This window comes from Paramisgurnus dabryanus, chromosome 3, assembly GCF_030506205.2.
Source record: "Paramisgurnus dabryanus chromosome 3, PD_genome_1.1, whole genome shotgun sequence".
NCBI lineage: Eukaryota > Metazoa > Chordata > Actinopteri > Cypriniformes > Cobitidae > Paramisgurnus > Paramisgurnus dabryanus.
In genome coordinates, this window is record NC_133339.1 from 49,399,217 (window position 1) to 49,423,044 (window position 23,828).

General features: G+C 36.3%; 2 long non-coding RNA genes across 3 annotated transcripts in view; both read right to left on the bottom strand.

Moving 5' to 3' along the window:
• Positions 1 to 23,828, bottom strand: part of LOC135750376 (uncharacterized) — a 298,286-nt gene that overhangs the window by 270,218 nt on the left and 4,240 nt on the right. The window lies entirely within an intron of this gene.
• Positions 7,346 to 17,096, bottom strand: LOC135750374 (uncharacterized). Of its 2 annotated transcripts, none has more exons than XR_010532705.1 (5): positions 16,954 to 17,095; positions 16,117 to 16,163; positions 14,594 to 14,640; positions 12,294 to 12,425; positions 7,346 to 7,429 (listed from the first exon to the last, which is right to left on the bottom strand). It is a non-coding gene; the product is annotated as an uncharacterized lncRNA (long non-coding RNA). The 2 variants fall into 2 exon arrangements; XR_010532706.2 differs by lacking the exon at positions 7,346 to 7,429 and adding an exon at positions 9,738 to 9,825 and having other exon boundaries at positions 16,954 to 17,096.

Below are 23,828 nucleotides of genomic sequence, written 5' to 3' on the forward strand. Positions count from 1 at the left end.
ATATTTCTGCCGTAAGTGAAATAAAGCAAGCACTACAACACAAATATCCAAAGGTGTTCACTGGGATTGGCAAGCTCAACACTAGTCACTCTACACATAGACCAAAGTGTGAAACCAGTAGCACAGCCGCTTATGCATTACCATTTAATCTCAGGAAGGCAGTAGAGCGGAAAATTAAAGAGCTAATAGAGATAGATATCATCGAACCTGTTAGCTGTCCTACGCCACGGGTAAATCCTGTAGTCATAGTGCCTAAAGCTAACTCAGAGATAAGACTATGTTTGGACATGAGACAGGCTAACCGAGTGAGAGAACGCTACCTAATTCCCACAGTGGATGAGATTTTCCAGGGCATTAATGGCTCAACTATATTTAGTAAACTGGATTTAAAGTGGGGCTATCACCAGCTAGAGCTTAGCCCCGATTCAAGATAAATCAGTACATTCGCTGTACATAATGGCGTGTATCGGTACAAAAGACTGCTTTTTGGTGTATCCTCCGCCACCGAACAGTATCAACACGACATTGCCAATGCTTTAGCAGGAATTGAGGATGTAGAACATATATCAGACGATGTCATTGTTCATGCTGCCGACCAAAAGACGCACGACCAGCGGTTACACACGGTCATGGAGAGACTGAGTGAACGTGGACTGACACTGAATCCTGAAAAGTGCCAATTTAACATGAGCAAACTGATATTCATGGGAATTCTTTTGCCCTGAGAAGGGAATTGGCCCGACAGAAGAGAGAGTACAAGCTGTGAGGGAGGCAAGGGAGCCCAAGACAGCATCAGAAGTCAGAAGCTTCCTAGGCCTTGTAGGCTACAGCAGCAGATTCATCCCACAGTTCACAACACTGTCAATACGCCGTTTGACAAAAAAGGAAACACATTTTGAGTTCGGACAAGAACAAAAACAGTCATTCAATGCACTAAAAGAGGAGTAAGCCAAAGCAGGCTCGTCTCTTTATTTAAAGCTCCACTGTGTAAGATCTACTCCCATCTAGCGGTGAAATTCTATATGACAACCAACTGAATATTACTTTCTAGCCCCCCCCCCCCATTCGGAACGCGTTTTAACTCGTACGGTGGCCGTGTCATGCCAAGGTTAACATGGCTGCTAGTAACTACAAAGCAAAAGCAATGAAAAAAAAAAGAACAATTTGCAATGTCCTTTGCCTGTGATCCGTCAAAGCACACAGATTTATGTTAAACATGGAAAAAGTCTGATTTTCATGATATGTCCGCTTAAAATCACATACAAAAAGCAACCATAAACGTAGCTTAGACACTCCTTTTTCATCGACACGAGGAAAAATATCCCAGGGGCTGTTACACTTGGTATTAAGATGTGTTTTCGTCGATCGGATCACAAGTGGACGAGAGAGACACATCACGTTTACACTTGGTGTTTAAATCCATCTCTTTTTGTCCAGATTACTGAGGGGATGGTCTGTGGATGAGTCCCTCTCCTGTCATTTAATCATGAGCGGGAGTAATGACGGGATTAAATGGACGCGAACTAATATTATGTCAGAGTCCAATGCTTATGTATTAAGTAAACGTTACATGTCCGTATATATGTAAGAGCTTTCTCTGATATTGGTGAAAAAAGATCGCGCAACTTTCACACGCTTGTAAAATGAAACGAAAGACGCGCAGATCAAACGCTTTTATCAATGAAAGACTAAAAATAGCGCTGTACACCGTATGTTTGTGCTAGAGGTCAGAAAAGATGAAAAACATTGATCTCAGTACCTCAGATTACATAAATGGGCGGAGAGACGGCGTGTGGCTGTTCGAACACATTAAACCACATCAGTCCCGGCGCCATGGGCGGGCTTTAGGGGGCCGGGCCCGCCCTGTGAGTCACCGGTGCCCGCCCTGGACGAGCCTAAGGTCTCCCTTCACCTGTTCACGAGCTCCATGTTTTTATCAATAGGCCACTGTTATTAATTAAAAGTTATTGTTTTGTACATATATAACTCCTGGATAAAAATAAAAATGTGTTTGGTCTGATTTAAAAAAATATATAGTTTAAACGTATTTGATTGGTTTGTCAAAAGTGAGCGCGGAAATGTTTGGTTGTTTGCTAAGCGCCACCGCTTAAAGTTAAGACACGATTGAGTGGTGCTGCAGTGAGACTGACACGTTATGGTTCTGCTGATATCTTTCAACTATTTTCGCTGCTGAAACAACAAAACAGTCAACGTTGCATCTAAAATGTAAGTGGCTTAATATTAATTACTTGTTTAGTGAACTGTCATTAAATCTGTCACATTTTCAACCGTGATGTGATGCTGCTTAACTGTATGATGTTATTAAAAACTCCACATTTTTACCGCAGTATGTTTAACACACTTTGTTAACTCACTTTGTGTTTGCTGCGCTTATTTGTTTAACTTTGCGTTATAACATTATGCACTTTCGGTCGCCATTGAGACTAAAGGATGCAGAATCATTATCCTGTTTTGGTGATTGTTATTGGCGTTTTTATAGGCTACTTCTTCGGTCGAGCAAGTAAAATTCTCTTTCACTTGGCCTTTTAAAAAATCCACTTGTCTCTGATATTAAGCGGACAAGCGTTGATGTCGAGCCCTGCGACGTGTTTTATTTGCGTTTAGACTCCTTCAGTAGGCTAGGTCCAATCTTTACGACTTCTCCGTTGTATTGCGTTAATGGAGAGGTATGTTATTTCTTCCTCGCTTTTTTCCCATTTAATTCATAATTAATAATATTATGCATTGCAGTGAGGTTGATCTCATGTGTGCCCCCCCTGAAAAAATGAAATGCCCGTCCGTGAATTTTGCATGTTTACACTAACAAGTGTTATGCATAACCATGCTATAGTTACACAAGCAACTATAAAACTTCGAGTTTCCACCATAGACTGTATATATTTAAACACATATGCTGAATTACCTGTGGAGAAGATAGAAAGTAGGTAACTTCGGGTCCTGTGAGCCTCATGATCTTGGAAAACTAACATTACTCCAATATTGACTTTAGTCTTGTTGTTTTTCCTGTCGCGTTGTCGTTTTAAATCCCCTTTTCGCTTCCTTGGTGACGTGTTTTAATGTCCTCGAAAATAGGTCTTCAACAGGCTTTCAAATCTGCCTCAAATCAAAGCATTAGATCGCAGGTTCATCACGGTGTGCGGCTGTTGTAAAATCCGAACTTAGGATTCAGTCTACGCAGGTCGCATAGGCTGCATACGTCATCAAGCCTGGTTTATTTAAATTAACTGAGCATTACATTCGCAAGTCATAAGCATATTACATCAATTTACTATTAACTAAGAATATTTGTCAGCTTTATAATTGTTAATATTCGAAATAAGACTGTCCTAATGACTTATACCGCCTACACATGCAACCTATGGAGGCTTCAGCTAGCGGCCAACGTGAGTGTAGTCTGAAAGCGCGAAAGGCGGAGCTTAAATTTCAGGGATGTCCCTCGTCGGCGAATGTTTTTCAAAGATGGAGGCACAACATCGATGCGCCAGTCGAGCGATTCGACCGTATGTATTTTAAATAGCAGATTCTACACTTATGAGAATAATTTGATTAGTGGGTGGGAAGTAATTACACATGAATGAGCACATACTTTTGAAAGAAAACATGGGTTTTTGCCAGTGGCGTGTTTACCATTTTGGTGGCCCTTAGCAAAGTCCAAGAACCGGGGCCCCCATGCTCCAGCATTGCCCAAGGTTTTTCATTTGAATTGCACGACAATAATATTCAGTATATAGAATTAAGTGAGATATATATAAACCTGGTTTATTTTGTTTTACACTGCTTAAAATAACACTAAATTGTTAGTTTGGTATGACAAAAATTCTTGGTTTAAAAAAATGTTTCACGCCCCTCTCAGATATATCTTTTGCTTGCAAATGTATTATAGGATGTATTTAAAACAATGTAATTAATACTGCAACTTCAGTGTCTGACATCTTACTAAAAAAACTAAATGAGGAAAAAGAGGAAGCATTAGATTAAGATTCATACAGATCAAACAAACTGAACTAACAAACACCAGCAAACAACATTGTAAGTTGGTTATTGCTTGAATTTATGGATGGGAATTGCATAAAACTCTTATGTTCATATTGCAAAAACAAACTTAATATGAGATACAACAAGCATATAGACAAAAAAATACACAAAAGATGATATTTTAATGACAATGATGTAATATGATTTGTCTATTTTTGACGTGATTTAAACCCCTGCGTGGTGTCTTTATCATGTTTATACCTGTATGAGTGTGGAACAAAAGATGCGTTTCACTGATCAAACCAAACCAATCACAGGTGTGAAGCCCAAAGTCTTTAAAGTAAACTTAACCATCAAGTGAATGTTGTGCAGTTACGAGAGCACAGAGAGAGTCAAGCGAGCGCTCATTACAGCACTTGTGTGGCTGCATTTGTGCGTGCTGAGCAGAGGTGCGCTTTCCCGTAGAGTTCACTCATGAAGTTGCCCAGTGGTTTTCAAACCCTGGGTCGCGACCCTCTGGTGGGTCACGGAAATTAAAAACTGGGTCGCCAGAAAGATAAAAAATTTTTTTTACTGAAATAATTTATTCAATTTTATTATAAAAACTATAATAATTACAACACACTTGAATAAAAGCACAGTAAAAATATATTTTAAATACACAAAATAAAAAATACTCCACCTCTGTGTCACATGACCCATGTGCGTGCGCAGCTTACTGTATTAAATTCATAGACAGTAGGGGTGGCACGGTTCACAAAACCCTCGGTTCGGTTCGTATCACGGTTCTATGGTCACGGTTCACGGTTCAGTACAGTTCTTGTTGTTATTTTTTCTTTAAATTTTTAACACTCCAGAAATGTATTATCTTATTAATGTATTAATTATCCATAATGTAGGATACAGTATTAAAAAAAGTTATATCATGTAATCATGCACAAACTGAATTTGACTTTAAGCACATTATTGGGACCATCTCTGAGGAAAGCCAGATGAGATTTTGATAGAGCAAGAGGGAAGACATTGATGATTTTCATTTATTTGGCAAAAGAGAATGTGTATTGCCATCTATCTACATAAACTTTATGTGCATTTTTAGCACACAAAGATAACTTGCATTTATTAAAATGCCAACTTCAGTGTAGCTCTTAGATTTATCACTGAGAGGCTGCTTTAATACTGAGAGTTTATGTGGACGAGAGAGAAACATAACCTTTGCACCTGTAATATTTAAATCTCTTTAAGTCTCTTTTGTCCACTTTTGACCACTTCTGTCCTGATTACTTTGAGGGGCAATTTCTGAAATAAGATCGCGCAACTTTCACACGCTAGCAAAATGAAACTACGCGGAAATCAGCCGCTTTAATTTTATCAATAGCTACGTTTACATGGACACATTTTGCCTCCATCGGATTAAAATCCTTCCGATTAATAAATCCTATCATAGCGTTTACATGAACACTTAATAATGTGATCGGATTGATGTGCGTGTTTATATGACACAAGATTTAAATCAGATTTGATCATTTGACATGCGCACATTGCACAAATATAGTTTCACGCTGTTTCAAGATTTGCTTTGTGCCTCACTCTGATTATAAAGCAGCAGCAAAAACACCCATTCACATGTGCCCAAAAAGCGTATTTTACTTCACGCAGACCGTTCGCGAGAGCGAGTCCAAACACACGCGTTTGTGGATCAGAGTATAAATCATGGACTGACCGGACAGCGCTGTCTTGTATCACTTTATGGGGAATTGGGAGGATAATAGGAACAAGATTAACAAGACAATCACTTCTTGTGACTTCCTTCAGCAAAACAAACTCGAGTTATTTGCGTCACATGTCATTACGGCAATTCTACGTCATTGCACGTGTGCATATGCTCCACACTCCCGTCCTGTAGGTGGCGGAAATGCACCTTTCAGAGGGTTTGCCAACCGCCATTAGAAGAAAAGAAGATGGCACATGCGCAGAGCATCCCAGTTTCAGTTATCCATCCGATCAAGTGTATACATGTCCTTTTGAACGGATTACAAAAGGTATAAACCACCCCTAACAAGCGGATTAGATTTTTAATCAGATTGGCACTTTTTAGTCCGATTGAGGTGTTTACATGGAGACTTTTTATTCAGATTGACCATTTAAACGGATTACAAATGTCCATGTAAACGCAGCTAGTGAAAGGCTAAAAATAGCGCTGAATACGAAAAGACGTAAAACATTGTTGTCAGTACCTCAGATTAGTTAAATGGTCGGAGAGAAGGCGATCTCCTGTGGCGGTTCGAGCACATTCAACCCATAGACTGCAGTTCAATCTATTGTTTTATTTCCGCTGTCATCATAAGTAACATGAAATAAAAATATGTTTCCACACACCAAACTTATACGACGCTGGCACATCCTCCAACTGCGGGCAGACTTCCTTTTCTCTCCCACTTGCCATTTCTACACGTAACATAACCTGCAGTACTTATACTCCAAACCAGTCACCTCTTCTTTCACGCGAAAGGGAAACACGCTATCTGAGGTCACATACAGGGCATGAGACTACATTGCGCATGCCATGAACCGTTGAACCGTGCGGTACACACGCGCTCCGAACCGAGACAAGCGAACCGAACGGTTCGGATTTTTTTCATGGACCGTGCCACCCCTAATAGACAGTAGATTAAATTGCGCATGGGGTCACAGCCATTTTTTAAATGATGCAAGGGGAAATAAAAACTCCTAAATAAAAATACTTTTGGTCTGAATTAAAAAAATATATATTTTAAATGTATTTGATTGGTTTGTCGAAAGTGAGCGCGGAAATGTTTAGTTGTTTCCCAGGTAGCCAAAACAGTTTGGCCCAATAATGGCCCAAATCCGGCAGGCCAGAAAAAAAACCACGGCCCAGTTCCGGCTGCCAGAAAAGGGCCAACTCTGGGATGAATGACGCCCCAGAATCGGCCCAAGTACACTGGCCCATTTCCGGGTGCCTTAAGTGAGCCGGCACTGCCAGCACAATGCCAGAATCACGCCAGCTAAAACATTACACTCAGCCGAAACTGGCCCATGTCCGGGTGCTTAAAGTCAGCCGACACTGCCAGCACAGTGCCAGAATCATGCCAGCTTAAAATGTACACTCAGCCGAAACTAGCCCGAATTATTTTTTAAAGTGTTTTTTATTTTATAACCTTAGCCCTTAAGATGTCATGTACTTATCCCTTCTTAAAAAAAAACTTTTATTATATTTAGTTAAAAAAAGTTAAACTGCACATTAGAAGTTCTATCCTCAATGTTTGTGATGCTTTTAATGTGTTAAGTGTCACACTTTACTGTAGGTGTTTAAAAAAAAAGAAAAATATACAGTATGTTTACATGTTTATTTGAAACATAACATTACATTAATAAAACATTAATAAACATCTGGACACTCCTCAAGTGTACCCTAAAAGAAGGAAAGATTGAGAGAAAAGAGATAAAAGGGGAACAGAAAATGACTCATGGTTACTTCATCAGATAGACTGAATGCATTAATGTTAACTTGGGTAAATGTTAAAGGAATAGTTCACCCTAAAATAAAAATTCTGTCATCATTTACTCATCCTCATGTTGTTTTAAAGGTAGGGTAACAGATTTGGGGTGCGTTCTCCGAAACTACCTTAACGCTACGTCGTTCTTGAGTTGTACCTTAAGCTGTACCTTATCGCTAATACGTGTTTGCCGAAACGTTCTTAGTTACGTATACCTTCTGTAAGTCATACGTTCGTAAGGTTGGTCTGGAGCACTCTTAGCTATACCTTATCCCACATGACTCATCCCATCACTTTCATAAAAGCTTACATTGCAGTCATATATAACTAAATATTTGTAAAAAAAAAAAAAAAAACAGTTTATACACTCCGTGTTTAATTAGGCAAATATTTTTATATTTAAAGAATAAAACATTCACATAATTAGACATCATTGGATTGATGGTTGTTAGATTTTTTATTATGTTTTCCAAAGGGACGTCAGCTGCGAACTATTAAATGCTACAGGCTTAAGAAACTATTTAAAAAATATATATTGGGTGTTGGAGTTGGTGAAACTATGGCAGCTATACAGCGAATCCTACTATTTAATTTGTGCATTTCATATCCGTTAAATCTTAGTATTTTAGTTGCATAAATAAATCGGGTAAAAAAAATTAATTATGATTATTAATGTTAATTCGACTTTGCATCGAAGTTTTTTGACGTTTTATAACTTTGAGGCAACTGCATGCCATATTCTTTAAAAACATTCAAAATAAACTGCTCCACTTGATTACGGCTTGTATAGTCTCCTAAGGTCAACAAAATTTCCACATTAAAACTAATCAAGCTAAAATCTAAAGCAATCATACTATATATTTATAAAGGCTATTATATAATATATATTTTTATATGTTATATTTGAAGTAGACAGACAGGCTCCAGAAATGCGTTCATTAAGCTTTATCCGCATTGTAACCACGCTGCTTGCGCATCCAGTATCCAAGCACAATAAACGCGTGAACTAATGAACAACAACAGTTTGTTTTATATATTTTAAGTGTAATGCACAGCCAAGTACTTGCATGACCCACTTTATTCCCCTTTGCAACGCACTTATTGGGAACCCCTAATATAAATTTTAATTTCAAGTGAAGGCATGGCGGATGCAATGGAGCAGTTTATGCATGATACGTTTGGAAATAAAGTTGCGGGTTTTGCACGGGTTTGATATAAAATTTAGAAGGTTGAATTTAGTTGTTTGCAATGTGAAATATTTTTACCAGATATTCCTAATAAATTTAACTTGAACTATTTCTAAAATGTTTCTTTAATAAAGAACACCGCTATCTCATAACGCAGCGAAACCTATTACATGAAGTGAATAATTGATTGTCGAGCAATCGATATCAACCTATTCAGCACCTCCACCATGGACAGCACCCGCTAAGGTCGAACTTAAGAAGGTTTACCTTAAGCAACATCCTAAGGTATAGTTCTGAGAACACACGTAGGAAAGGTATACCTGTAGTTAAGGTGTACCTTTTGAGTCTTCGTATCGAGCTAAGAGATAACGTTATCGGAGAACGCACCCCTGATCCTGAAAGATTTTTAGTTATGCTGGTTAAAAGTCTCCTCACATCCTGATAGCAATCACTGTGTTAAGTTGTTTAAATGTATTTGTAGAATTTATGTCATCTGTGAAAGGCGTAGGACCAAAAAATGTTCAACCAATCATAAATTTCGGTCCGAATGGACGTTTCCTTTTCTTGTCCCTCATACGTAAGCATAATTTGACTGCCCACCGCGCAGCGAGTCCATGCAGACTAGGGCTGGGTATCGATTCAGATGTTCCAGATCGATTCGATTTCGCTTCACAAGCTATCAAATCGATTCGATTCCGATTCACGATTCAAATTTCGATTCTGGTTCTCGGGTAGGTTTTTATACTTGATTCTCGATTCAACTCAATGAATATAGATTTAATACAAATACTATATTAATAAAAAAGAACAGTGAACAGCAGTTTACAAGTGTGTAATTAATAAAAAAATTAAAAGCCACAACACTAACGTTGAAGAAGACTAGTAATTAGATTAAAGTTAATCTTACGTTCAATGTTTGTGGAAATAAATATGAAAGAAAAAAATCTATTCTGCTCTTTGAGAATCGATTTTTATTAGACCACGTTTTAAAAAACAATTAATCGGAAAATCGATTTTTTTGCCCAGCCCTTACGCAGACACCATAGGTCATCTGCGTGTTCACATGCGCTTACCTCCTGTCTGTAAACAGCGAGAACAGCAAACTTTTCTGCTGAATTGACAACCTGTACAGGAGGCACAAAATGAAAGCCATCTTTTATAACAACAACAGCAAAAACTGCCTGGATCGGCAAAGAGCAAAAACCCAAATTAACATCGGTAACTTTACTGCTTTACCACGAGATGCAAACAGCTGCAGGAGGCAAAGGGTCTAAAAGGGTCGTTGTTTATTTTGGTAAGGTACGCGATATGTTTGTATTGAGATGGATTCGATATTCTACTTTGATGAAACATTGTGTTGCTTATGAAATTTGTGTTCGTTTACGGATTAGCATAACGATATAGTTACTACGTCTACACAACCGAACGTGTGCTTAAACTAATTCTGATATAAACCAGTTGTTTATGTTGGTTATTTTGGAAGTGTTATTCACTTTGTACTGCAAAGTTTTCTCACTGGTGAATGAGACATGAAATGTGACCGTCTGATCTGTGCATGTTCATGTGTTTTGAAAGAGGCGTGACTTTGGATGGCGATTTGACTTGAGGGTGGGATCGTGATTTCATTACTAGGCGGCTACCGTTAGCATTTTTCAAAATGTGTTACCCTACCTTTAAACCTGTATGAATTTTTTCTGATGAACACAAAAGAAGATATTTTGAGGAATGATGGTAAACACACAGCAGATTGTAACCATTGACTTCCATAGAAGGAATAAAAAAATATGATGGAATTTAATGGGTACCGTCAACTGTGTGCTAACCATCATTTATCAAAATATTTTCTTCATCATTTATCACAATACTTCCAAAATACTTTTTCCTACTATGGAAGTCAATGGTTACAACGTGCTGTGTTTTTACAATCATTACGCAAAACATCTTAATTTGTGTTCATCAGAAAAAAATCATGCAGATTTAGAACAACATGAGGATGAGTAAATGATGAAAGAATATCTATAGACCTTTTGCGTGTTTGCAAACAGAGATGACGTTTTTTTGTGGGCGGAGCCCAACTGGTGGCAGAAAGTGAATGCTTCTCAATAGCTGTGTGTTTTAGCATTAAACTGTGATTTTTAAGGATCCGGTATTCTGTAGAAGTCTGTTTCCCCTATATTTCTCTTAAGTGTAATGTTTCTTATGACGTTTTCACCAAGTTACGTTTACTTTTTAAATAAATTAAAAGTTTTAATGGCTTGGCTACTGATATGCTTGCATGTATGTAATGTATATGTATTGTTCTTTATTGGTAAATCAATTATTTTTACAGTATGAATCGCTGAAGTACTTATAAGAGCAATACTATCATGTATTCTGTATAATATTATTTATTAAACATTTAATCATTTCCTGTTTTCAATTTCTTCCTTATATTTTTATCCTACGTGTGTGATCTAAAACTATTATGTTTACATACAAATTAATTTGTATAGGCCTGTTTATATATTATAGACCCTTTTACTGTTTGTACACAATGATGACGTGGCAGCGTATGCGCGCGCATTTAGGCAACGGAAGTATCGTAAGAATCAGCAGTGAAGCAACACAAACAGTAAGTTATTTTAAAAAAGTTGACTTTATCAACATTTTCAACACAGCTACCAGATCCGTGTACTATAGTGGAGTGTATAGAAGACGTTAGCAGATGGTCAAAAATAAAGTTGCCAGATACATATATACGTATATTAGTATATTATATTTGAGCAACCAAACGCAACAACCAGACAATTTGATGCTGGGAAACCCCGTTTTAATAAACGTTCTGAGTTGCTACTACGTTAGAACCAATGGGGAATAACACTTCTTCCGTTGCCCAAATGCGCGCGCAGGCTATTTGATCACGTGAGCTGTAAAAGGGTCTATTAACACTTTACATCGTGTGTGTGTGTGTGTGTGTGTGTGTGTGTGTGTGCGTGCGTGCGTGCGTGCGTGCGTGTGCTATGTTTATATATTTGTTAGTAAACATCATAATTTAGAACAAACAGTAAGAAGACATAGGCTAAGATATAAGGTAAAAAGAAGTAATAGAAAACGAAAAAAATACGAAAACTTTAATAAATGGTAATATTATTGATATTATGAACTAATTCAAATCTTTAATCTTTCTAAATAAATTATAAACGTAACGTGATGAAAACGCTATAAGAAACACATAGAGGGAACAGACTTCGACAGAACACCGGATATCTTCTCTAATTATTTTCTATTCAAATAATTAAAAGATTTTCAGATGATTTCATCACTCCAGCCTGTCCGGTTCAGGGCTTTTATTGCAACCATAAACACCTACGTTTATCTTCAAATGGTGTCTTCGACAACGGTATACTATAAAAATGAAGGTCATCTATTTTGGCATTCCTATTCTGACACTCAACAGCACAACAAAACATTTTCTAGTGAGTTATATTGTTCGTTTCACTCGTGTCTCATTCATTTCCACTGTTTTTCTGCCACCACATGCGCGCGTGACGTAACTGTGGCGTCGACTCGCAAAAGGTCTATTGAACTATCCCTTTAACAACTAGTGAAATACCTTGAATTTGCTTGTTTTCAGGCCCGCTCTCTTCTTCTTTTTGCATCTCTGTCAGATGCAAGCTGCAGAAGTTTTTATGAACTTTTCTACTTCACCATCTGGTGCACGAACAGTACTTTTTCTGAACAGATTCTTGAAAAGAAACAAAATTATTTAATTAGGTAAATGCAAGCATGTTAGTTTAACCCTGGAGAACCCAAGAACCCTTCTCTTAGAATCAATTAACATTGGCCACATTTGACCCGTGGGTTCTCCAGGGTTAAATGTTACCTACAAGCTATTCTGCTTCAAAAACAATGACAGGTACTTTAGGGTGGAAGACTTATAGCTTCATAGATTAACATTGTAATGGCTTTATATACAGTGGCAAGAAAAAGTATGTGAATTTCACAGTTTTCTGAACAAATTTGTCATAAAATGCGATCTAAACTTTATCTAAGTCAAGGGCATTGATAAACATAATGTGTCTAAAATTACACATAATTACACAAAAAAATTCTGATCTTTCATGTCTTTATTGAGAACTACCAAAAAACATCTTAGTGCTTGTGAAAAAAATGTGAACCCTTGATTGAATGACCTCAAAAAAGCCAATTGGAGTCCCGACTTAGCACAGCTATTGGCCTATTGTTTTTTCCCCAGATTCAGTTAAATTTTTTCTCAAATTCCGTGTTTTTCGTTTTATTCTGGATTCTGGTTAAATTAAATTTCAGTAATCAAAAAGCACATCTTATCAACTGAAAGTATAACAGAAAATTAGCAGATCCACCACTGCAGTGAATATACTGTACTGTATGAGTGTGCGACTGTGCGTTTCCACAAGGTGACGTGCCTGTTTCCCAGCGTGTATAGCTCGTATATGGTTCCCAGACACGAGGGCTCACTAAGTTTTCTTTCTTGTTTAAGTGAACATAAACAGCTGTATGTTTATCAGTATATTGAAGCAGTGCCGTCTTAAAGCTGTCTTGGGTGTTCAAAGCTGTCTTAGGTGTTCAATGTTCATTACACAAAAAATGAAAACCCCTCACTTCTATTAACTGAATAAATTTCGCAGCTGCACATTTAATCCATACAGTGAGGACTGTGCAGTGTTTTATTTGTATTTATTGCTAATTCATGTTAAAATCATGTTGACAGACAATTTCATAACTAATATATTTACATTTAATACAGATGCCTGAAAAGTAAAACAAGATGAGTATAGTATTATGATTAAGAGGAAATATTAAAAATTTGGTTGCTTTTCAGTAGCATTGTTGTAGTGACAGCCAAAATACATTGGCCTATATGTAATACACATGAGTAGTACAAAGTCCATTTCCTACTTTGCAAACTCGACACAACAAAAAAAAAACTAAACAAAAATGAGTGGAAGTGGCAACGAATATCCAAAGATGATAAATTGTGGACAAAAAGGTAGCACGAATTCCTTTATATGGAAGTGGTTTGGCTAGCTAAAAAACTGACAAGGCGCAGATTAAAATATAAATGAACCCTCTTGTTTTTGTGGCTTCAGTCATTGTTGGCATACTGTTTTAAAGCTGGAAGCATTAACAACTTACATCGAAATATATATCATTATCGTTCAATATGGATTTTTTTCTGAGATCACATTTTTGCCATATCGCCCAGCCCTAGGCCGATGTATTTTGGCTGTCACTGCAACAATGCTACTGACAAGCAACCAAATCTTTTGTATTTTTTATCATAACACTATACTCATCTTGTTTTACTTTTCAGGCATCTGTATTAAATGTAAAAATATTAGTTATTAGAATCTATGATTTAACATTAGCAATAAATACACACAAAACACACAGTCCTCACTGTATGAATTAAATGTGCAGCTGCAAAAGTTGTTCAGTTAAGAATAGTGAGTGATTTTCATTTTTGGGTGGAAAGAACATTTCTGACACAGAAAGCAGTAGGCTACTGTCACTTTAAGACCCAAAACAGCTTTAAGACTGCACTGCTTTAATATACTGATACTGACACATCTAGCTGTTTATGTTCACTTAAACAAGAAAGAAAACTTAGTTTAGTGATCACGCATGTGTTGACTGCGCGTTGTGTGCGTGCTTCGCGAGCCCTGATGTCTGAGGAACAGATGTCAAGCGTGCGCGTTGTGGGAACGCTGAGTTGCACACTCATACAGAACAGTATATTCAATGCAGTGGTGGAGCTGCTACTTTTCTTTATTTTTTCTAAATTTGTGAATGTCCTGTAAATAATACATACTTTTTAAAGCGGTACGGATGTGTGCGTGGGCAAGGCGGAGATGGAAAGAAAGTATACTGTACCTTTTCTGTCTGTTCTGTTCCAGCCTTTATTGGAACCTGCTAGTGCTCTGAAAAACACATGAAAGATCTGAATTTCTTGTGTAATAATTTTTAGACACATTATGTTATTTATGTATATTTATTCAGAAAACCATTACATTTTCTTGCTAATGTATATATACATAAACATACAATACATATATAATATTGATGGCTCTTGCTTCGTTCTGAAACCCTAGATGGCAGTTTTCTTATCCTCGAACAAACTGTCATCACAAGGGCCATGTTTACATGCACAAAATTTTGTCAATCCGACTGAATTTAATCCGATGAAAGGTTACAACAATACAGTTTACATGCACCCTAAACATGTTTAAATGTTTGCACCTCAAAATGTTTGTTTTCATGTACAATTTATATAAACCGAACATCTGTGCAAGCGCACAGCCAGGGTTGGCAGCTTCACATATCAAAACCATCCCCATGGACATTCAAAATTAGCCCAAAAGCATCCCAATGACTTATCACAGCCCAAATACCAATAACTAATGAACAAAATCCTTTCATATCTGACCCGCAGAAAAAACAACTCGCAAAGACAGTTTAAACAGTAGCCCAAATCTGAACGAAAAAAAGAGAGGACTTGGCAATGCCACCCCAAAGCCAAACCAAAGCAAATAAGAGGTAAATATACGACGTGAACTTGAGCACAAATTTTCTGTGCACATGCACAATGTATTTTTGCATCCGACAAAATACTTTGATTCACGCATTTACATGCATACTTTTCTCCTGCTGATCGGATCACAGATTGGACTACACCACCCCTTTCAATACGATTCAAATTTGCATCCAATCTACCTCAATCATATTGATTAAGATTTTTACATGACGACTTTTTAATACGATTGAGCCATCAATACGATTACAAACTGATTAATTGGTTGCATGTAAACATAGCTACTAGAAACATAAGTACTAGAATAAGGGCACACCACTAAGGTAAAAAAAAAACGGTTACATGCCCAATTGTGCCAGTGTTGTATTATCGAGAAAGTTCATTATTATTTTTTATACCTTTTTAAGCCTTGCCTATTTAAAATTGTAATATTTGCAAGATGCAGCAAAAGAGAACTCAATTTGGTTTTTAAGGGTTGTTTTGAGATTTTCAATTATATAAAAAAGTAAGTTTTCCTTACTCTTAATCACACACATCCACAGATAATTGTGTTTTCTCTACCATTATATTTATATTTCAAAATGACTGAAAAGGCCAAATCCATAAACTGGAATTGTTATCTAATAAAATATCTTGTTATTATAGTGTACATAACAACGTTTACATATCAAAGTTTAGTTTAGACTACTTAATGTAAAGACTTTTTAAAGACTTGTTATTTGTAATATATATTTGTAGCCCTAAACAAATCCCTATCATACTTCAGGCCCCAATTGACCCCTCAGACAGTCCTGAAATTAACAATGCAACAAAACTGATTCCCAAGAAATATCCATGCCCCATCCAATATTGTACTTTTACTTACATTAATTCTTCAAATGAATTCTGTCCAAACTGATGATCTTGAGAAATCTAAATGTGACAAAAACAATCACAATAAGTTGTTAAGTTGTATAACAGACGGACAGATCATAGATACAAAATGTTAAGTAATAATTACATAATTAAGGTTCACTCATTTTCTACAAAGTATCTTTCAATAGATGAAATCGGTTATAATGTTGTGCAACAGTGAGGTGGAAATATTTTTACTGCAGGTGCACTTTAAGTAAAGAACTTTAACTACCAGTTGTGTCCTGTAGCTGCAATGCTCTCTATTCTGTGAAATTTAAACATTTTCTGTACCAGACAAAGTTATACCTTGGTAAAAAAAATTACCTCAGTCAGCTGTATAATAGCGGAACTGGCTGAGGTGGCTACGAGTGTTTAGCAGAATAGCTTCACGATCCCTCAGTTACTCCCGCCTGCTGCATAGACTGCTGAGGCAAATCCTCAGACCAGTTTTATGAGTTGCGAAATATTATTTGTTTGTTTTGCTAAACGAAATATTACTGTTTAAGTAAGTTCATTAAACTGAGCAGAGTTCATTTCTTATGTCCGAATTCTCCTTGTCAGATAAATTATAAAAATCGATTTTCTACTCAAATTTATCTAGAAAGACTTCAGTATTTTAATAATAAATTCAAATGCTAATTTACATATTTGTTGAAGCGGGATTGTGGTCATTTAAAAAATTACGTATACTATATCAGTCACACCAGTTTGTCCTTCTTTTAAATTAAGTTTACATATATCTAATATGTGCAGAGTATAAATATTTTATGCATTAAAATTATGTTAAATAACTTCCAAAAAGTCTTACCTCAGAGAAATTGCAGCAGACTTCATGCAGCAACAACCGTTAAAGCCCGGTAAATGTCGTCACTAGATGTCGCAGCTAGTGCGCATGTCTTGAAACAGCAGCAGTTCTTTTTCCAAAATAAAAGTTCCTTTAACCAGCTTTAATTGTCTAAAAATTGTAATCGATAAATTATAAATAGATCAATCTTTATGATCAAATTAGTTCAAATTCTGGAAAAGGGCTGAAAAATTGTAGTTGTAGTAAACAAATTGACAAGCTTTACAGCTTATTAAATTTTTTTATAAAATCTCAATTTAGTATTTGACCATTAATTAATAAAAAATGTGTTTGTTGACATATCACATACATAGAAAATATTTCAGTATAAACTTAATAGCCCAGATACTTACATTCAATAGGCTAATGGCACTTTATGCCTCTACAAACCTATTCTTAACATTAAAATATGCTTCTCCCCTTCCCTTATTTTATTAGGGAAAAATTTCTAAGCGATTACAAACTGTGTAATAATTTTTAGACACATTATGTTATTTATGTATATTTATTCAGAAAACCATTACATTTTCTTGCTAATGTATATATACATAAACATACAATACATATATAATATTGATGGCTCTTGCTTCGTTCTGAAACCCTAGATGGCAGTTTTCTTATCCTCGAACAAACTGTCATCACAAGGGCCATGTTTACATGCACAAAATAATCTAACATTACTAGTCCCTGATAAGCGGACAAGTGTTGATGTAGAGCCCTGCGACATGTTTTTAGACTGCTTAATCTTTACGACTCCTCCGTTGTGTTTCGTATGTCAGTTCTTCCTCGTTTTTTGTCCATTATCATAATTAATGATATTATGAATTGCAGTGAGGTTGATCTCATTTGTGCCCCATGAAAAAATGAAATGCCCGTCTGTGAATTTGTGTCTGGTGTCGGGTCTCCTCATTAGGTAAGTTATATACATACAGATGCGCGCGTGCACGTTTCACCGGGCTCACTCCACTCTGATGGCTTTCGACCCCGTTTATCCGTACCTTAGATTCGGGTCTGAATAAGCGTAACATACTTTTGCACACCTTGTGGCCAGTAGGGGGCCCCACAAGCCCGCGAGGCCCCACGAAATTGTGTGGTGGGTAAACACTCCACTGGTTTTTGCTAAGAATTAACTCAAAAAAGTACACAGTGGAGCTTTAAATATCCATAAAATATCACAACAAAGCACAACATTTTAAATAATCTATATTATAACATCATGAAAGCAATTTGACATGCATGACCACTTCGTCAAAGGTTATCCTGTAACAGCACCAACTTTATACCTTTGCTAAAAAAAAGGCAGAGAGCAGACACTTTCGTTTTAAAAGTCTCAAGTCTGCGCTGAACACTATGTGTTTGTGTTATAAAACCATTGTGCACTTAAACATTAGCCTACATCAATATGTTGTCAGTCAAGCATTGTCTTTTTAATGGTACGTTGCTAATTAATTTGTGAGGTACGTAACTTACTGTAAAGCTAATAAACAATGACTTCATAAGTTTCCCTTTTCAGTATAAGTCCAATATAATGTTATCCTAGTCAAAACTGCCATTTTGTTCTGTTTGTGTTTTACAATTATTTATAATAAGTCAAGTTTACTGTTTTGTGCACTGATATGACTGAGAGTTATTTTGGATAATAAAGTTTATTGTTAAATTGTTAAACACATATTACTGTACATATCTTTGTCACGTCATTTTAAATGTTTGATTACATTTATGAGTGATCATTCATTGCAAAAAAATTATTTGTGTTTATATAGTATATTCTGTTAGTGTATTCTATGTACAGTACTGTAGTATAATATACTGTTGTATAAGTGTACTGTACTATATACAAAAAGAAGATTGGACGATATATCGTTATCATGGTTTTTTACTCCCTAATAGGGTTGGGAACGTTAGAAATTTTCCGGTTCCGATTCCGGTTCCAGTTCTGCCTAACGATTCCGGTTCTGATTCCGGTTCCATATAATAAAAAATAATGCACAATACTTAATTCAATTTGTGTTTGTTAATTACTGATAAAATATTTTAAATGTAAAATGATTAATATTTTCACTTTTTCAGTCACTAGGCCTATATAATTTATTCCTGTTGTAGTCCTCGTAAGATCCTACCTGTTGAAGTGAACATGATAGCAGCAGTGGTTCTCAAACATATGATTTGAGATTTATATGCTGGAGCAAGTGTTTTGTCATATATCCTGAAAAGGCTGCTGTACAAGTAATAATTTTTGTATGTGCATGTGTGCATTGATGCATATAGGCTCATATATAATGCATACATATATTTTGAAATATAAAAATGTAAATGAGGATCAGATATACGTTTCTTAACAAACATGCGTGTTCATATGCGCTGACTTCTTTTCGCCGGAGGCTGCTCGTCACAACATCAAGCAATGCTTAGGTAACTTAGCAACGACAGACGCTTTGGAGCGTCCACGCGCTTTGGACAAAAGTGGCGCGATCACGTTTTCCGCGTGGCTTTAGATGCGAAATGTGAAGCAATTGAGCATAATGTGCATGGCCATTTCGGTGGGTGATGCTCGAGCCCCGGAGCGACCACGGGATTGGCGCGGCTATGTGCGTGTTTATTTTATCACTTTCATCCGTGAAACAACACACGGTTCAAGTGAGGAACCTTTTTGGGGTTATAATGTCTGCACAGTGCTGAAAACGCATGTTGCTATTGAGAGTGAGGAGTTGTCGTCATGGTACAGAGCTCCTCCCCCTTTACGCCATGTTGGCAGAATTCCAGCGGCAGAACATGATTGTTTACGTGTGTTTTTAGCTCGGTAGTAGATGAGGTTTTTCGCAATTCTACACTGTTTTACCATGCCTGGCAGTAACTGCTGCGTTAAAAACTGCTCCAGCACCTCACACGATACATATGGAAAACATTGGAACAGTGGAATACAGTTTTTGGGTTACCGAAATGGAGACACCATTATGCATAACAAAGACATCTCAAACAATGGCATATTTGCATTAAAAATGTCATAATTGAACAAATGACACTTAATAACAGTTGTAATAAACATGCATAAAACCTCCTTTGTATTCATCATGACATGTGTCATGTCATAAATAATTATGAAGGTTTTATGTCAGTCTTATACACACTCTTTCAAGTAAAGTGTTGGAAACGTTTGTATATATTGAACATCTCGTTACAACCTAGTGTTTAGAAACCGTCGCAGTTAATTACTTTGTCATTTTGGTCAAGAAGTGTCTGCTAAATGCAATGTAACTTATTTACAATACACTAAACGCAAGTGAAGAAATGTAAGTTACCTTTGCCAGTACAATGCTGTTTGTGAGCTTGTTCCTGTAAGGTCTCTTTTCTTTCGTCTTATTTTTTGCATTGCTTTATTCATTTTCTTTATCGTATTTGTAGATCGTCTCTGTCCTGCCGAAATAATAAATTAAAAGAGCTCTGGAAGTCGCGTCTCTGTGAAGTTGCCCCTGGCAACTGATAGCGTCACCTACCATCATGGCGGACCGGCGCAGACCCCGCCCAAATCGGCACGTGACTCCTCACTCTCAATACTGGTAGTGCAGATTGATACTTTTTCGCAACCTTGACCAAGAATATCTTACTTCATTGTTCCGCCCCCAAGCCAGCAGGTCATCACTGATATCGGTTTATAGCGCATTAACTTTTGAGTCTTATGTCCGTTTGCTTTCACGCGAACTTGAAGACATCTAGCTGGGTGAGACTGTACTTTATATTTTTCATAGTTTGTGAAGTGCACGGCATCGTGGGTCGCACTGTACCATCAACAGCGCTAGAATCCACACTTTTGACTTTTAGACATGTTTAACATGAAGTATACAAAGCTTACCTCAGCAGCCCGAGTGTTTTCTGTGGTAAGCTGCGTTAATTTGGTTGCGCGAGTGACTGTAAACAGTGGCTCAACGTAATTAATATTCATGGGTAAGAGACATAAGCGCTTTGCACGTGCCTCGCATCAGAACCGCTTTTAGAACCGAAACGTAAGAATTACATGCGGTTCCGGTTCCTTTTAAAAAACGGAACCGGTTCTGAATAAGAACCGGTTATCGGTTCCCAACCCTACTCCCTAATATCTGTATCAGCATCGGCCCAAAATAAATGCATATCGGTCGGGCTCTAAATGACACTATAAAAACAAAGACAATATTACACAAACAATATGTAGACATTCATCACCCATCACCATTAGTGCTATAATTGATATGATAGGAACGCTTTCGGGTATTGAAACCAAACTTTGTACATGAACTTTGCACTCCAATGTGAGGATGCACAAGATAAAAAAACTAAATTGGCGGCACCAGAGCAGGCACACTTTCGCAGTTCCTCTGGAAATGCATTTTCTAGTTACTTGCTTTCGATTACTACTGGTTTTGTTAATAACTAAATTAATACCTAGCTTTAAAAGTAGAAGCATAGGACAAATAATGACAAAGTGTATTCAAGTGTACAACAATTCTACAGATTATTTTAAAAATAAATGTGGTAACAAAGACACGTTACATGTGAGCACACTCTCAGATTTCTCTATTATCCTTCATTGTGCAGGTAATAAAATGAGAGGAATTTTCAGATACCAATAAAGAGTTTTACAAACTCCACCAACTTAATAAACTGTATATGGGCCATGCATTTATCAGACACAGATACCTGCCACTCTCGCTGTCTTTATTTCTTGCCCTCTTTGCAAAAAAACTGTGATTTTTTTACCTGGCTTTGAGTGACTGATTGATATCTTATGAGTTCAGTGTTGAACAGATTAGTAGTTTCAATCATTCATTAAAATGTATCGGTTCAAATGAGTCATTAGTTTGCGAATCAGACATTAGCGAAATAGATGCAATTTGTGCTAATCCCAGCTGTACATCGCAAAACATTTGTGTAAACTAGACGGAAAACATTTCCTCGCTGGGTAGGATTTGGTGGCACAAAAAACCTCTCTGATGGTGTGCTCATTGCACAATTAAAATTTATATTTAAAAACTTTTAAAATCAGCTGATGGAAAACAAGATGGGATGGAATGAAAGGATGAGCATTGCTGTTGCGACGATTGCTTGCCATCCTTGTTTGGCTTATCAGTTTAGCTTGGTACTGTGATAGCCAAAATATATTTATGCCATTTTTAATGTAAACTTTTAATAAACTGTTGTGAAATGGTCTTATCAAATTATATAAATACCCTTATCGGTAAAGCATTAATTAAGCATTACTAAATAGTCAATTAATTTATTAAACATTAATAGACATTAGTAAGTAGTTTATAAATGCTTTATTCTTGACTAATAAGCATATATATATATGTCATGTGTTTAATAATTGTCTTTTCATACTTAATTAATGATCAATTCATCATTTCTAAAATAAGTATTACATTATTTACAGACCCGTTTCTTTTACAGGTAGGTACGTTTCTTTTTGTAAGAAAGGCATTTAATAAAAAGAAAGTGAATTGAGACTTTAGATCAAAGAAAGGAGGGAATAAAACACTAAATAGAATGTATGAATAATTAATAATAATAATCAGTGCTTTAAGTGGGCCGGTATGCTCCGGTACTCAGTACCACCACTTCCAAATATAGCTCTTGAGTGTACCACCACTTCTCTGTGCGCACAGAAGGTGTTTTTAGTGTACCGGTACGCTCATTTGCACATCTGTTTAAATCAGAGGTTTAATTCAATTCTTTGGCTGCCCTGGTCTTGGTGTCATTTTAAAGTTTTTTTTAAGCTCTTTCTATCTGAACAACTAGTTTTAGAAGTTAACCGTGTTGAAAATTTTACTTGCATATCTACCTTTTGCACTTTATTTATGTTCAATAGTTTTTTCTACAGTAGCTTTTTTTCAATAGGTCTTTTTTCAAAATCCTTTTGCACATTTTATTTATGTTCAGTAGCTATTTCTAGCTCAAGCAAATCCACAAACTAATTTAAGGATTTATTATTTTTTACAAAGTCGTCTGTTGACTTCTATATATAAAACCCTTTCAATATACTTGTAGGTACCTCAGGGAAGGAGTCGAATCAGAAAAAAAAAGAGTACCGGCACCTCTTTTGGGCCACTTAAAGCACTGACAATAATAATAATAGAATAAACATTTAGATATATCCTGGATTAAAAGTTGTTGACTTATCCGGATGCTTATTTAATGGGTTTGTTTGATACACGGAACAATAGGACAATAAACTTAAAGGATGCTTGTGAGATATAAATAAACAAACATTAGCTTAGCATTTTTGCTGTTTTCTCTAAATACATTTACATGACATGGGTTAAAAAACATTTCTTAAAATACAGAGTTTTAGAGGTATCATCTTCCGGTTTGAAACAGAACATGGTCAGACATGTGGCTTTAACTGCAGTGCATGTCTAGATTGCTCCAAGGCCAGTTTTATTTAGTTTTTCATAAAACTATTTCATATATGTTTTGTGAAGTTAATAAAAAAGTATAATTTAATCTCTCTATAACAACTTGTAGTATACTAAACTTGTACTAAAAATAGTTAACTGACCACTTTAAAATGTTTTATAACTACCTGAATTAATCATGAATTACAGTAGGAATATGTGTTAATGAAGCAAGTATTAACACACTGACAAACTTATTACTATATGTCTAAATATAAGATGTATAGATTAATGTTTAAATAGTTTATTAATCATTTACTTGCACTTCCTAAATTATCTTAGAAACCACTGATAACTCCTTAATAGCTGGTTTGTAAATTTAGTAATATTTATTTAGAAATGATGAATTAATCAAATTAATAAAGTATGGAAAGACAATTATTAAACACATTATACATGTGCTTATTAATCAAG